This window comes from Chinchilla lanigera, unplaced genomic scaffold, assembly GCF_000276665.1.
Source record: "Chinchilla lanigera isolate Chin_1 unplaced genomic scaffold, ChiLan1.0 scaffold00005, whole genome shotgun sequence".
Taxonomy (NCBI): domain Eukaryota; kingdom Metazoa; phylum Chordata; class Mammalia; order Rodentia; family Chinchillidae; genus Chinchilla; species Chinchilla lanigera.
In genome coordinates, this window is record NW_004955406.1 from 38182383 (window position 1) to 38196814 (window position 14432).

At 48.0% G+C, this 14432-nt stretch overlaps 1 long non-coding RNA gene across 1 annotated transcript; it reads left to right on the top strand.

The window, feature by feature from the left end:
* The first annotated feature begins 926 nt into the window (after positions 1-926).
* Positions 927-1980, top strand: LOC106150209. The gene is made up of 3 exons (XR_001236876.1): positions 927-1373; positions 1733-1837; positions 1943-1980. It is a non-coding gene; the product is annotated as an uncharacterized LOC106150209 (long non-coding RNA).
* Positions 1981-14432: the final 12452 nt, after the last annotated feature.

The window sequence follows — 14432 nt, forward strand, 5'->3', positions numbered from 1 at the left end:
AAAAAAAAAAAAAAAAAAAAAAAAAAAAAAAAAAAAAATTGTACAAGGCGCAGAACCTTCAAAGAAAGGAAGACCCAGTGCCCCAGGAAAAGCTATGACTTCAGAGTTAGGGTCTTGGGACCACCGGCAGCTGTGTGGAGTGCGCGTGGGTGGAAATGCGATCGGACAAGCGTGTGAGGCGCGCTCAGGCAGCGAGGCCGTCTGTTCGGATTCCTCCGCCTCTGCGGCTTCCTTGCTCCAAGGTGCGGGGTGGAATCCCTTGGAATGAGGCTCTTGAGGCAGAGGGAGAGCGTGATCTTTCCAGGGTTACGGTTTGTTTGGGGGAGAGGGGACCCGGTTCCTACAACCTGTGGGACGCCAGATCCTGCTTTCGGAGACTGCGCGCTCATGGTGCTGCGCAGGCTGCTGGGTCCCTGCGCTCAGCTTTCAGCTTTCGTTTTCTGAGTCCCAACAGCCTCGGCTGCGCGGAGCTCACTGTCCGGAATCTTGGCCTGCTGTTCCTGACGGCAGCTCTAAAGACCCTCCCCACGGCGATGCTGCAGCCGCCCGTGTGTCCGCAATCGCATCCATTCATAGCTCTCCGTTCAAGTCTTCCCTCCTCAGACTGCAGCGTCTTCTCTCTCCCCGTCTTTGTGTGTGTGTGTGTGTGTGTGTGTGTGTGTGTGTGTGTGTGTGTGGTGCAGGGGATGAAACTGGGCCTCTACGGTGCTAGGCAAGTGCTCTGCCAGCTGAGCCGTGCCCCAGCCCTAGCCCACCTATGTACCTTCCTTCCTTCCTTCCTTCTTTTCTTGTTTTCGTTCTCTCTTTCTTACTTTCAATTTTTTGTTTTTTTGAGACAGGGTCTCACTATGTAACTCAGGCTGGCCTCAAACTCGCAGCGATCCTCCTGCCTCAGCCTCGCAAGTGCTGGCATTGCCGGCGTGGGCCACCATACCCGGCTATTTTTAATACAAAATTTGGACACCACTCATCAACGGCACTGTCCCTCGCAGATAGATCATCAGCCACTTTCCATCCTTGGGCCCTTCTAACCGCATTCGGAACCCCAACCCCTTTCTGTCATCCCAACCCCTTTCGGCCCCCTTGCGTGTGACCCTGATGCCGCGTGTGACGTGCACGAGAGATAGAGTCCAGGATCTTGAGTAGGTCAAGCAGAGAACAGCAAGTGCACATCCGAAGGTCAAAAGCAAAAGCAGATAGGCGTACTGAGCATGACCGGAAGATGTGCTCCAGTTCGCGCAGAAACAGGAAGTGGCGCGAAGGGGTGTCGAGGCGCTGAGGCTCAGGTGAACCGGGAGAAGGAACTAAATCCGGCTTTCGGATTTTAGAAGATGTGGACCCAGCCCCAGGTGCCTCTCACCTGATCTCCCTGGGTGAGACAAACAGGGGTGATTGGCAGGGGGCGGAGTCATCTCAGGGGCTCTAGGCCCGAAGGCTTCTCCTAGGGTGCACTCTGTTTTAATCACACGCGTGACAGGCTGCTTGCACACCAGTCCTTAACAAAGCTCAGTGGGGAAAAGGTTCCGAAGGTCGGGCTGCGGGACCGAACGCACACATGCAGTGGCCTGGAGCGTGCAGATTTCCTGGGTCTCTGTTTTTTGGGGGGGATGGGGGTGTTTCGGTACTGGGAATCCAACTCACGACCTTGTGCTTGCTAGGCAGGCGCTGTGCCGCTGAGCTAAATCCCCAGCCCCTACTGGGTCTCTGTTATTCTCATTTCTGCTTCTCTTAGGACAGTGGAGCAGGATTGGCCCTGGGTATTGCCCAAACTCAGGTGGATGGAGGGGGAGTGGTCTCCCAGCCCAACAGTGCTACCTGTACAAAGCCTTTTACCCAGGTCAGCGGGATTTTTGGGGAGGGTGGTACTGTGGATGGAACCCAGGGGCGCTCTATCACTGAGCTTTATTCCCAGTCCTTTTTTCACTTTTTAACTTTCGGACAGGGTCTCGCAAAATTGTTCAGGCTGGCCTCCAACTTGAGATCTTCCTGCATCAGCCTCCCAGGTAGCTAAGATTACAGGTATGTATAGCCACACCCTGCTAGGTGCAAACCATAACCGCAAACCATAGAATTCATCTATCTTAAGCAAAATGGAATTTTAATAGTACACGTTATTTATTTTTTATACTTGGAGATGTTGTCAGTATGTAGCATAGGCTGGCCTTGAATTCACTGTTACTCAGGCATAGCTGAAATCCTCTTGCCTCAGCATCCTGAGTGGTAGGATTACAGGCATGTTTCACCACACCAGGCTCAAGTGGGGACTTTTGGGTTTTTGTTTGTTTTTTTTCCAGTACCAGGAATCGAACTCACGACCTTGTGCTTGCCAGGCAGGCGCTATGCCACTGAGCTAAATCCCCAGCCCCACATTTTTGTTTTGTTTTATATTATAGTACTAGGGATTGAACTCAGGGGTGCTCTATCACCAAGTGGTACCTCCAGCCTCTTTTATTTTTTAATTATTTATTATTATTTTTGTCTTTTTGAGATAGGGTCTCACTGTGCAGTTCAGACTGGCCTTGAACTCGAAGCAATCTTCCTGCCTCAACCTCCTGAATGCTGGGATTATAGGCATGCACCACTGTACTCAGCTCTTAATGTTTTTTCTCAAAAATGGCCTTCTAGTGAGGTATGGTGTGCATGCCTGTAATTTGAGCACTTTTGGAGGCTGAGACAGGAGGATCAAAAGCTCAAACCCAATCTGGGCAATTTAGCAAGACCCTTCCTCAAAATTTTAAAATGGTGGGGGAGGGAAGGGAAGTAAAAAGAATTAAGATGTGTTGTGTGCAAGTACCAAGTCCCCACCATGAATGCAATCAGAATGTACAGCAAATAGATGCTAATAAGAAAATTTTAAAAAGAATGAAGATGAGAAAGGGCTGGGGATGTGGCACAGTGGCAGGGTACTTGCCTAGCATGTACAAGGCTGTGGGTTCAATCCTCAGTTCTACAAAAGCAGCAACAAACAAAACAAAGCAGCTTTGTTGAGTAATAATGGGTCATCAATGAGTTGTACATGTTAAGAGCATGCGACGTGAGGAGTTTTGACATAGTGTACATTCATGAAATTAACACCACAACCAACAGAATGCATCTATCCATCACTCTCCCTGAAAATTTTCTGCAAAATGTTTTGGTTTTGTTTTTATTTTTGTCTTTTTGAGACAAGGTCTCGCTATGCAGTTTAGGCTGGCCTTGAGCTCACTTGGTAGCCCAGGCTGGTCTTGAACTTGCAACGATCCTCCTGCCTCAGCCTCCCAAGTCCTGGGATTACAGGCGTGCACCACCACTCCCGGCCGTTTTCTGCAAAATGAAAGAGAGAATAATGTATTTTAACGTTTCAGAGTACTGAAAGGTCATTGGTATGGTTCCAGATTCCACACTACAGTTAACTCCTAAGAAATTTCTGCCGGGCATGGTGGTGCACACCTGTAATCCCAGCACTCAGGGGGCTGAGGCAGGAGGATCGTTGTGAGTTCAAGACCAGCCTGGGCTACCAAGTGAGCTCAAGGCCAGCCTGAACTGCATAGCGAGACCCTATCTCAAAAAGACAGAAAAAAAGAAATTTCTTTTGCTGAGTTTTGGGGTCATGTTGAAGGATATTCACAATACTACAAAAAAGAGCTATTAAAATAACTCCTTACTTTTTCAACCACATTTCTATGTGAGGCTGGATTTTATTGATATATTTCAACCAAAACAACATATCCAAGCTGGGTGTGGTGGCACACGCCTGTAATCCCAGCACTCGGGAGGCTGAGGCAGGAGGATCGTTGTGAGTTTGAGACGAGCTTGGGCTGTAAAGTGAGCTCAGGGCAAGCCTGAACTGCACAGCGAGACCCTGTCTCACAAAGACAAAAAAAACCAAACAAACAAAACAATATATCCAACAGGCTGGAGGCTGAGGCAGGTAAGAGACCGTCTTCTCTTGAATTAAGTATTTCAGAAGTCTGGAAGAAATGTAAAACAATGCTGTTCTTGTTAAATTTCTTTTTCCAGTTCTGAGGACTGAATCCAGGCCTCTGCACTGAACAACATCCGTCACCCCTTTTTTATTTTTAGACAGGATCTAGCTAAGTTGCTAAATTGGCCAGGCTGGGCTAAAAAGTGGGATCCTCCTGCCTCAGCCTTCCAGAGTGCTGCGATTACAGGTGTGTACCATGAGGCCTGGCTTTTCTTTTTGTCTCCAGTACTGGGGATTGAACCCAGGGAGCACTGAGCCACATTCTCAGCCCTTTTTTTCCCCTCAGGTCTTTAAGGTTTTTTGCTTGTTTGTTTGTTTTTGATCTGAGACAGGGTCTCTATGCAATTCAGGCTGGCCTTGAGCTCCCTTTGTAGCCCAGGCTGGTCTTGAACTTGCAACAATCCTCCTGCATCAGCTTCCTGAGTGCTGGGATTACAGGCGTGCACCACCATGCCCAGCTGTTTTGTTTCTTTAAAACAGTGTGTTTTTACTTTGCCCTGTCTGGACTTGAATTCTCCTGCTTTAGCCTTACAGGTAGCTGGGGTTACACGCATGCGCCACCATGTCTGGCTATTGTTAAGTAGGTATTTTTTAAATTTCTCAACTTTGCTGGGCATGGTGGCGCATGCTTGTAATCCTGGCACTCAGGAGGCTGAGGCAGGAGGATCATTGTGAGTTCAAGACCAGCCTGGGCTACAAAGGGAGCTCAAGGCCAGCCTGAATTGCATAGTGAGACCCTGTCTCAAAAAGACAAAAAATAAATAAATAAATTTCTTAACTTTAATATCTAATTTGATAAATAGAAATTAATATAATCCACTTGAATTAAAGATCTTTGGCATCTTCAAAGATTTTTAGCAATATGAGGAGGTCTTAGACAAAAAGAATTTGAGCTGCAATTATACAGCTTTGAGCAAGCTCTCTGATCCTTAGTTACCTCATGTTTAAAGACAAGATTCCTTTTTTAATTTTGTTTTGTTTTGTCTGTTTGTTTTGGTTTCTTGAGACAGGGCCTTGCTTTGCAGTTCAGGCTGACCCTGAACTCCCTATATAGTCCTGGCTGACTTTGAACTTGCAGCGATCCTCCTGCCTCAGTCTCCTAAGTGCTGAGATCACAGGCGTGCGCTGCAGTTGAGGATTTCATCCTCGTAGCAGCCTTGTGAGTGGAGTCAGGAGGAGGGTTAAGAGCCTTATTTCTGCAAGAAGAGGCGAGGCCTGAAAAGCTCGGGGGCGCTGCCCACAGTGGTGGATGGCAGGGAGGGTGAGAAGCCCAGACTCGGGGGCCTGTCTGGTGTTCTGTCGGAACTGGACGTTAGGAGATGGAAGGCTTGGACACTGGCGGATGCCCTCCAGCCTCCCGCACACCCAGCTGGAGGACACAGAGCCTCCTCCTACCTCAGCCACCCTTGGGCTCTCCCACCTCTCAGCTGGGACCAAGAGAGTAGGCAGCTTGCTGGGTGTGGTGGCATAGGCAGGAGGATCACCTGGGCTGCATGAGTGATCTCAAGGCCAATCTGGACTACATAGCAATGGTATGTAGTCCATTGGAGCGATGGTGCTGGGGAACGTAAGGCTGTCTTGGGAAAGAAAAAGTAAAATTTATTTAAATTTTTAAAAACACAAAAAGAGGGCTTGGGATATAACTCAGTGGCATAAGTGCCTGCCTGGCAAGTGCAAGGTCCTGAGTTCAATTCCCAGTACTGAAAAAAAAAAATTAAAAAAAAAAAAAACCCAAATACAAAAAGAGAAGGGACCCAGCATGGTGGCACATGCCTGTAATCCCAGCACTAGAGAAGCTGAAGCAGGAGGATCCTTGAGAGTTCGAGCCAGCCTGGGCTACAAAGTGAGCTGAAGGCCAGCCTGAGCTGCATAGTGAGACCCTGTCTCAAAAAGACAAGAAAAAACCCCAAAAACAAAAAATAAAAAGAGAACGGGCATCTCTTCCTGTTCGTCACCCTTGCATCTGTGGGCCCCCTGACCAGCAGACTTTTTCCCTCCCCTCCCTTCTCCTCTTCTTTTCTCTCTCTCTCAGCTCCACTGAGATACGGTTTCCATGCAGTAAAAATCACTCACATGAAGCGTATGCACTGCAGCGAGCCTTGGCTCATGCTTGCAGCCTTACGTTCCCCAGCACCATCGCTCCTGGAGCATTTCATTACTTCCCAAATGTCCCTCGAGCCCCCTGGCAGTCACTCTTCTGTTCCCAGGCAGCCCCGGGTCTTCCTCCGTCACCACTGAGTTATGCAATCACCCGCCCCTGGCTGCTTGGGCCCAGGGTAACGCTTCCGAGAGCGAGCGAGCTTTCATGTGCCAGTAGTCTATTCCTTGCTGTTGCTTGGTAGCGCTCCACTGTACGACATACCATAATATGTTTATCCGTCCACTCTCGGTGGATGTTTGGGCTGATTTCAGGGCCTGGCACATGCTGGGCATGCACTCTGCACTGAGCTACACCAGCCAAAGCTTTACTTAATTCATTAACAAGTGCGAAGCTGAGTCAACAGCGACCATGTGTGTAGTCAAGGGAGAAAAGAATGCTAGCGTAGGGCTGCAAGGTTGGCCACGGAGTCTGTCAGACACTTTTTTTTTTCTTTTCTTTTTTTTTTGGTCTTTTTGAGACAGGGTTTCGCTGTGCAGTTCAGGCTGGCCTTGAGCTCACTCTGTAGCACAGGCTGGCCTCGAACTCATAGTGATCCTCCTGCCTCAGCCTCCCAAGTGCTGGGATTACAGGCGCGCGCCACCACGCCCGGCTGTCAGACACTTTTGACACCATCTTTTTTTTTTTTTTTTTTTTAAATTTAATTGTACGGTGTCCTTTTATTCTCAGCAACAGAAAGGCTTCCCTCCTGCAGACTCTGAAGTCTCAGGGCAGAGGAGAGCAGGCCTCTGCCGACCAAGCATGGCAATGGCAGTGGCTCCACAAAGGTGAGCTGACATAGGGCTCAAAGCAGTGATGTAAGGGGAGACTGAGTCACAGGGCAGCCCCGGGCGTGTGCCAGTTAAGGAAGAGGCCGTTTAAAGGTCCCCACATTCTAATGTCCTCCCGGCACGTGGAGAGCTCCTGGCTGGCCTCCCATCCGGCAAGGGGAGGCGCTTCCCAGAGAGGCCGTGCTGCAGTCGCCCTCACACCTCCCAGGAGCAGCCTGGTAGAGGGAGTGGCCCCTGCAGCGCCCCCTGTAGGCAACTGGCGTTCTTGCCGGTGGTCTGGGCCATACAGCCTGTGTGCGCGTCCATCTGGCCTGACTCCTGTTGCAGCCCTCACTGCTTTGAGGCCGGATGAGCTGCATTCTGGAACTTGACACGAGCACGTGATCGTGCGAGCCTCGTCCCTGAGGGGAAGGGAAGGTGTCCTGAAAACTTCAGGGCTTCATTCCAGGCCTCCATCTCTATGATGACCAGGGGCTGTTTGGGGTTGACATCATCTTTTTAAAAAGATAAAAATTACTTGCAACTGATTAGTGTCCTACAAGTTAACATCTAGTATTTTCTTTAAATTTTAAGACCTTTTATTTAAAGGTACTCAATGCTAATTTATTCACTTATTGAGACAGAGTCTCCCTATGCAGTTCAGGCTGGCCTTGAACTCACTATGTAGCCCAGGTTGGCCTTGAACTCAGGTCAATCCTCCTGCCTCAGCCTCCAGAATGCTGGGATCTCAGGCATGTGCCACCACACCCAGTTTAATTATGCTTTTTTTTTTTTCAATCTAAAACACACTTTACAAATATACAAGTAGCCGGGCGTGGTGGCACATGCCTGTGATCCCAGTACTCGGGAGGCTGAGGCAGGAGGATTGTTGTGAGTTCGAGACCAGCCTGGGCTACAAAGTAAGCTCAAGGCCAGTCTGAACTCCATAGTGAGACCCTGTCTCAAAAGAAAAAAAAAAAACAAAAAACAGAAAAAAACAAATCTACAAGTATCTGTTCCTTCTACATGTCAGTGTCCATTCACATTATTATGCTTTGAAATGTGGAGAAGAGATTAATTTTCCTTAACCTGACTGTCAGTGGGTGTTTCTTTACAGTTAATGATACAACATTCATGTAAAATAGTAATTAATGGGGCTGGGGATTTAGCTTAGTGGCACAGCGCCTGCCTGGCAAGAGCAAGGTCATGAATTCAATTCCCGGTACCGGAAAAAAACAAAAACAAATGAACAAAAAAAAGCAAAAAGAAAAAAAATAGTAATTAACAATGATCTTCTTGGGGTTGGGGATTTAGCACAGCGGCAAAGCACCTGCCTGGCAAGTGCAAGGTCATGAGTTTGATTCCTGGTACCGGAAGAAAAACAAAAACAATGATTTTTTTTTTTTTTTTAACAATGATCTTCTTGAGGCTGGGTGTGTTGGCACACCCTTGTAATCCCAGCACTGGGGAGGCTGAGGCAGGAGGATTGTTGCTAGTTCGAGACCAGCCTGGGCTATAAAGTGAGCTCAAGGCCAGCCTGAACTGTATAGTGAGACCCCGTCTCAAAAAGACAAACAAAAACCAAAAAAAACCAGTGATCTTCTTTACTTGTTAACTCACAAGGAAACACTTTCACAACTGGATTTTGTTTAAATTTCTATATTAAAATGTAAAACAATTGAACTATACAAATACTGAAGCTCTTTTTTTTTTTCTTGTTGAGGCAGGGTTTCGCTACAAAGTTCAGGCTGGTCCTGAACTCACTTTGTAGCCCAAGCTGGCCTTGAACTCACAAGGATCCTCCTGCCTCAGCCTCTGGAGTGCTGGGATTACAGGCGTGCGTCCCTATGCCCAGCTAAATACTTGTGGGATTTTTGTTGTTTGTTTGTTTGTTTTCATCTTTTTGAGGCAGTGTCTCACTATGCAGTTCAGGCTAGCCTTGAGCTTGCTTTGTAGCTCAGGCTGGTCTCGAACTCTCAACAATCTTCCTGCCTCAGCCTCCCAAGTGCTAGGATTACAGGTGTGCATCACCACACCCAGCTATACAAATATTGAAAAGTTAATTTTTTTGTGTGTAAATATGACATTGTTTCTCTGGTGTGAGAAACCAAAAGTGTAAATAAGGACCAAAATGTATATTAGGCCTTGTGAAATAGGAAGAAAATGTTTAAATGGAGCTAGGCATGTTGGTGCACATCTGTCATCCCAGCACTCTGGAGGCTGTGGCAGGAAGATTACCCTAAGTTTGAGGGCAGCCTGAACTGCACCGTGAGACCCTGCCTCAAAAAATAAATCAGTAAAATAAAATAAAAATTAAATTATATTAAATGTTCAAATGGGGAGGGAGAAAAAAATAATATTTTATTCTTGGTACCACTCCCACAGTTTGCCAGGCAATATACCTGTTGCAATGAAAATAAAAAGACAAAGACAGGAGACTTGGGAAGTCACATCTGATGGACACTACGCTGCAGTAATCAGGAGCTGTGCTTTGTGCAGACCTTGGCTACGATAATTCCGAATCTGAAGCGCTTCCTGTTTAAGCTTCAGTAGCTTTCCTTTTTGAGACATGGTGTTGCTGTGCAATTCAGGTTGGCCTTGAGCTTACTTTGTAGCCTAAACTGGTCTCGAACTCACCATGATCTTCCTGCCTCAGCCTCCCAAATGCTGGAATTACAGGCGTGCGCCACCATACCCAACTCTTCTAATGCATTCGGGACCACTGTTTCAAAGCAACCTGCAGCTTTGCTGACAGCTCCTCTCGCTCTCTCCTGCCAAGAACTGTAGTCCTTTTCTGTTGTTTCTAAAATCTTCTGTGCCAAGGGTGGTGGCACATGTTTGTAATCCTAGCACTCAGGAGGCTGAGGCAGGAGGATCACCATGAATTCAAGGCCAGCTGGGCTATACAGTGAGTTCAAAGCCAGCCCAAACTACACAGTGAGACCCTGTCTCAAAACAAAAACAAAAACAAAAAACTTCTGCTAGCATATCCACTACTTTTTTTTTCTTCCTCTTTTTTTGAGACAGGGTCTTGCTATGCAGTTCAGGCTGGTCTTCAATTCACTTTGTACCCAGGCTGGTCTGGACCTTGCAGCCGATCCTCCTGCCTCAGCCTCCCAAGTGCTGGGATTACAGGTAAGCACCACCATGCCCGGTTCACATCCATTACTTCTACCACCAGATCCGTAACCACTACCCGCCGCCCTAGGGACTGCCAAGCTTCCTCCACCAAACCTGTCCCCCTCCATGAGTCCATAATTTGACTGCTGTTGTCCACTGTAATTTCCAAAATCATTCTAGCTCCCACCACCACCATAGTCCCCACCACCGAAAGTCCCTCTTTCATGGTAACCACCATATCCTTCTGCACCACCCCCGACACATCCACCCATGGCTTCCGCCTCATGGTCTGCTGACACCACAGTCTGCTCCACTGCTAGAACGAGGTCCACCACCATAGCTGCCACCCCGACCTCCAGATCCATTTTATCCACCATCACCTCCTCCATGGCTACCTCTGTACCACCTCCTCTGCCACCAGAGCCTCCTTTTCCACCAAGGTTTCCACCACAGAGAAGAGCAGGACAGAGTCAGCCAGGCACAGAGTAAGAGGCAGACAAGGGAAAATGGGGGGAATAGCATCTGGGGCACAAATGACCTCCACCGCCTCCAAAGTTTCTTCCATGACTCATAAAGTTGCCACCACCATCTCTGCAATCTCTTTATGATACAATAGACTGCATCTCTTGTTCAGAAAGTGCCTTTTTTGGCTGGGCGTGGTGGCACACACCTGTAATCCCAGCACTCGGGAGGCTGAGGCAGGAGGATCATTGTTAGTTCAAGACCAGCCTAGGCCACAAAGTGAGCTCAAGACCAGCCTGTCTCAAAAAGACAAAAAAACAAAAACAAGAAAACAAAACCCACAAAAGCAATCCTCCCTTTTTTTGACCCTGCCTATCTTCTATAATTTTTTTTTTTTTTTTTCTGGTCTTTTTTGAGACAGAGTCTTGCTATGCAGTTCAGGCTGGCCTTGAGCTTACTTTGTAGCCCAGGTTGGTCTCAAACTCAAAATGATCTTTCTGCCTCAGCCTTACGAATGCTGGGATTACAGGCATGCACCACCACGCCCGGCTTGTCTGCTATAATTTTTTTTTTGTCTTTTTGAGACAAAGTCTCGCTATGCAGTTCAGGCTGGCCTTGAGCTCACTTTGTAGCCCAGGCTGGTCTTGAACTTGCAATGATCCTCCTGTGTCAGCCTCCCAAGTGCTGGGATTATAGGCGTATACCACCACACCCAGTTTGTCTGCTATAATTTCTATGGTTTCAATCTTGCCTTACTTTTAAAAGTATATATATAAAATTTTTAAGTATATATATATAAAATTTTTTTTTAAATTATTTATTTATTTATTTATGAGAGAGTATCTCATAAATATCTCCAGGCTGGCCTTGAACTCACTATGTAACTCAGTCTGTCCTCAAACTCGCAGCAGTCTTCCTACCTCAGCCTCACAAGTACTGGGATTACAGGGATGCATCACCATGCCCCACTGTCAGTTTGCTGATGCTCTGGGATAATTTGAGATTATGCAGTCATGTTTTTTTCCTCGTTTCCAATTTTTTTTGAAAACTTTTTTCGGCAGTTCTGTAGATTGAACCCAGAGGCAAGTTCTGCAGATTGAACCACACTAGGCAAGTGCTCTACAGCTGAACTACCCGCTGTATAATTTTCCCTGAGACAGCAGCTGAGCCAGACACAGCACACAGGCCTGTAATCCCAGGTCCTTGAGAAGCTAAAATGGGAGGACTGCAAATTTGAGGCCGGGCTGGGCAACATAGCGAAGTTGTGTCTCTGGGACAAACAGGCTCACTACAGTCCTCAAGGTTCTACAAACACGCCTCTCTCCCAGCTCCCTCAACATCCGGGCTTCTTTCTCTGTGCTGGACCTGCTGCTCCCCTCTTCACACCCGCCTGTCTCCTACGTGGGCTTGGCCTCTTCTGGCCTTCTCTGGCTTGAGGTCAGAGGTCATGGCCCTGAAGTCCCTAGAAGCTTCCTGGGGTTTTTTTTCCTGCTTTGGCTCCAGAGGGTTCCTGGCTTCCCTCCAGCCCAGCACCCCAGCCCAGCTCTGCCTGTGTGGATTGGCTCTTTGGCCTCCTCCTGTGGGCATCCATGAGGTGGGATGGGTTTGTTTTTTTTTAAATTTCTGTGTCTCCAGGGCCTAGCTGGTGCCTAGGGCACTCTGTAAAGCTGAATGAATGTTTGCTGAGTAAATTGAGTAAGTTGCTGGCCAGCGGCCTCCTCCTGGTCCCTTCCAGACTTTTTTTTTTTCCCCACATCTTTTTGAGACAGGGTCTCGCTATGCAGTTCAGGCTGGCCTTGAGCTCACTTTGTAGCCCAGTCTGGTCTCGAACTCACAACAATCCTCCTGCCTCAGCCTCCCAAGTGCTGGGATTACAGGCGTGCAGCACAACGCCAGGTCAGACTTTTCAATGAGTCTCCTTTCATGGCTGGTCGCTATGGTTTCCCTCTACCATCACCACCGCCACCACCAAGGCCACCACACTGAGACACAGCTGGGGGCTGAGAAGAAGCCCAGGGTGATCTGAGGTCTGTATCTGTCCAAGGGCAGCCCTGGGCCAGTTTGGATGCGTGTGGTCCAAGTTGGCCTGGAGACTGTGATCACGCGGGGGCGCTGTTTTGTTTTGCTTGAGACTGGGGTCTCTCTGCGGCCCAGGCTGGCCTTGAGCACCTGACTCTCTCATCGCCTTCCACCTAGCTCTAGGGGTGTGGTGTGGCCATCAGCGACCCCTAAATTCCCTTTGTTCCTCCTTGCATCCTAATGGGCCGGAACAGTTTGCTTCCTGGCTATTGATTTTTTTTTTTTTTTTGAGACAGGGTCTTGCTGTGCAGTTCAGGTTGGCCTTGAGCTCACTCTGTAGCCCAGGCTGGTCTTGAAATTGCAATGATCCTCCTGCCTCAGCCCCCTGGCTATCTAGTGATGTCCTCCCTGGCTACCACTGTCATTCTCCCCTCCGTGCCTGCCACCTCAAAGGGTACAGTTGCCTTTTTGAGGAAGGGAGGGGCACCAGGAGTGGCTAACATCAGAAAGGGAGGGACCTAGGGACCTCATTTGCATACCCAGCATGCACAGCATGCTTTCAGCCTGACCCTCACTGAACAGGCTTGCAAGTTGCTATATAAACCCCATTCCTCAACCACTTCCTTGGTGTTAGTCTAGGGGGCTTCTGTCCTATGTGTTTCTCCTCTCCTGTGCTTGCAGCATGGACCTTGTTAGAATATTCACTTGAGTGACTGTGAGCCTGCCTGTGATTTCTCAGAAAGTATAAACCCCTGTAAACCTATTTGGCATTTTTATCCTGACTAGGGTGGTTAAGTGTTAGTTTCCAAAGAAAGACAAAAATTACCTGAGGCTGGTAATATCTCAGAATAGCAGTTAGTATGAGCACCCAGTAGGGAACACTAAAAGAACCATCAACTGACTGGGGACAGCTCTCCTGGGTCTGTGTTGTGGCTCAACCCTGCCCATCTGCCCTAGAGCCCAGGCTCTGCTCAACGTCCCACAACACAGCTCAAAGAGGGACGAGTGATGCCAAAATGTTATAACCAAGAAAACTAACAAGAAGCCTTTGGTTGGAGAGACTGGGCTTCCTGTCCAAGGTTCTCAGGCTGAGGGTAACTATAAATTTATCCTTCAGGCTGTGAGTGTAGCTCAGTGGTAGAGGGCTTGCCTAGTATGCAGGAGCCCTGGATTCAACCCCCAATACAAGAGAGAGAGAGAGAGAGAGAGAGAGAGAGAGACGAACTCCGTATTGTGTCATATTGTAATCCTACCATTCTGGGAGGCTGAGGCAGGAGGATTGGAATTTCAAGCCCAGCCAGGGCAACCTACCTTAGCAGGACCAGTCTTACAATAAAAAAGGAGGGGCTGGGATTTAGCTCAGTGGTGCAGCACCTGCTTGGCAAGCATGAAGTCCTAAATGTGATTCCCAGTACTCCCCCCAGGAAAAAATAAAATAAAATAACAAAAAGAAGTGGGGGCAGTGTCCTCGGGGAGCACACAGGATGGGACATCGCTCCGCCCTGAGGGGACTCTGGGTGGAGGGTCAGCTTCTGGGGGGGATGAAGCCCCTAATTGCAAGGAGGAATAGATAACTGATAAAAAAGAGGCTTTTCCCAGTCAGGAAAAAGAAGAAAGCAGATGCACGGCCTTTGGAGTAACCAGAAATGCTTTCTTCTCATTTCAGCCGGGCTCCTGGTCCCCTGCTTCTGGGGGAGGGTCCCAAGTCACTTCCATGAGCTCCTGGTCAGGACCCTTCTCCACAGGCTTTTGGAAAAACTCTATGAATAAAGGAAAGCAAGGATTCTACACTACTCTTCTGTGATATAAATGCGAGCTTTATTTTCTTTTTATACATGCAAGCTTTAGAACTTATTTTCATTATTGATTTAATTTATTTTGCTGTTCTAGGGATTGAACCCGGAGGTGCTCTACCAATGAGCTGTATCTTCAGTGCTTTATCTACTTCTTTAAATAATTT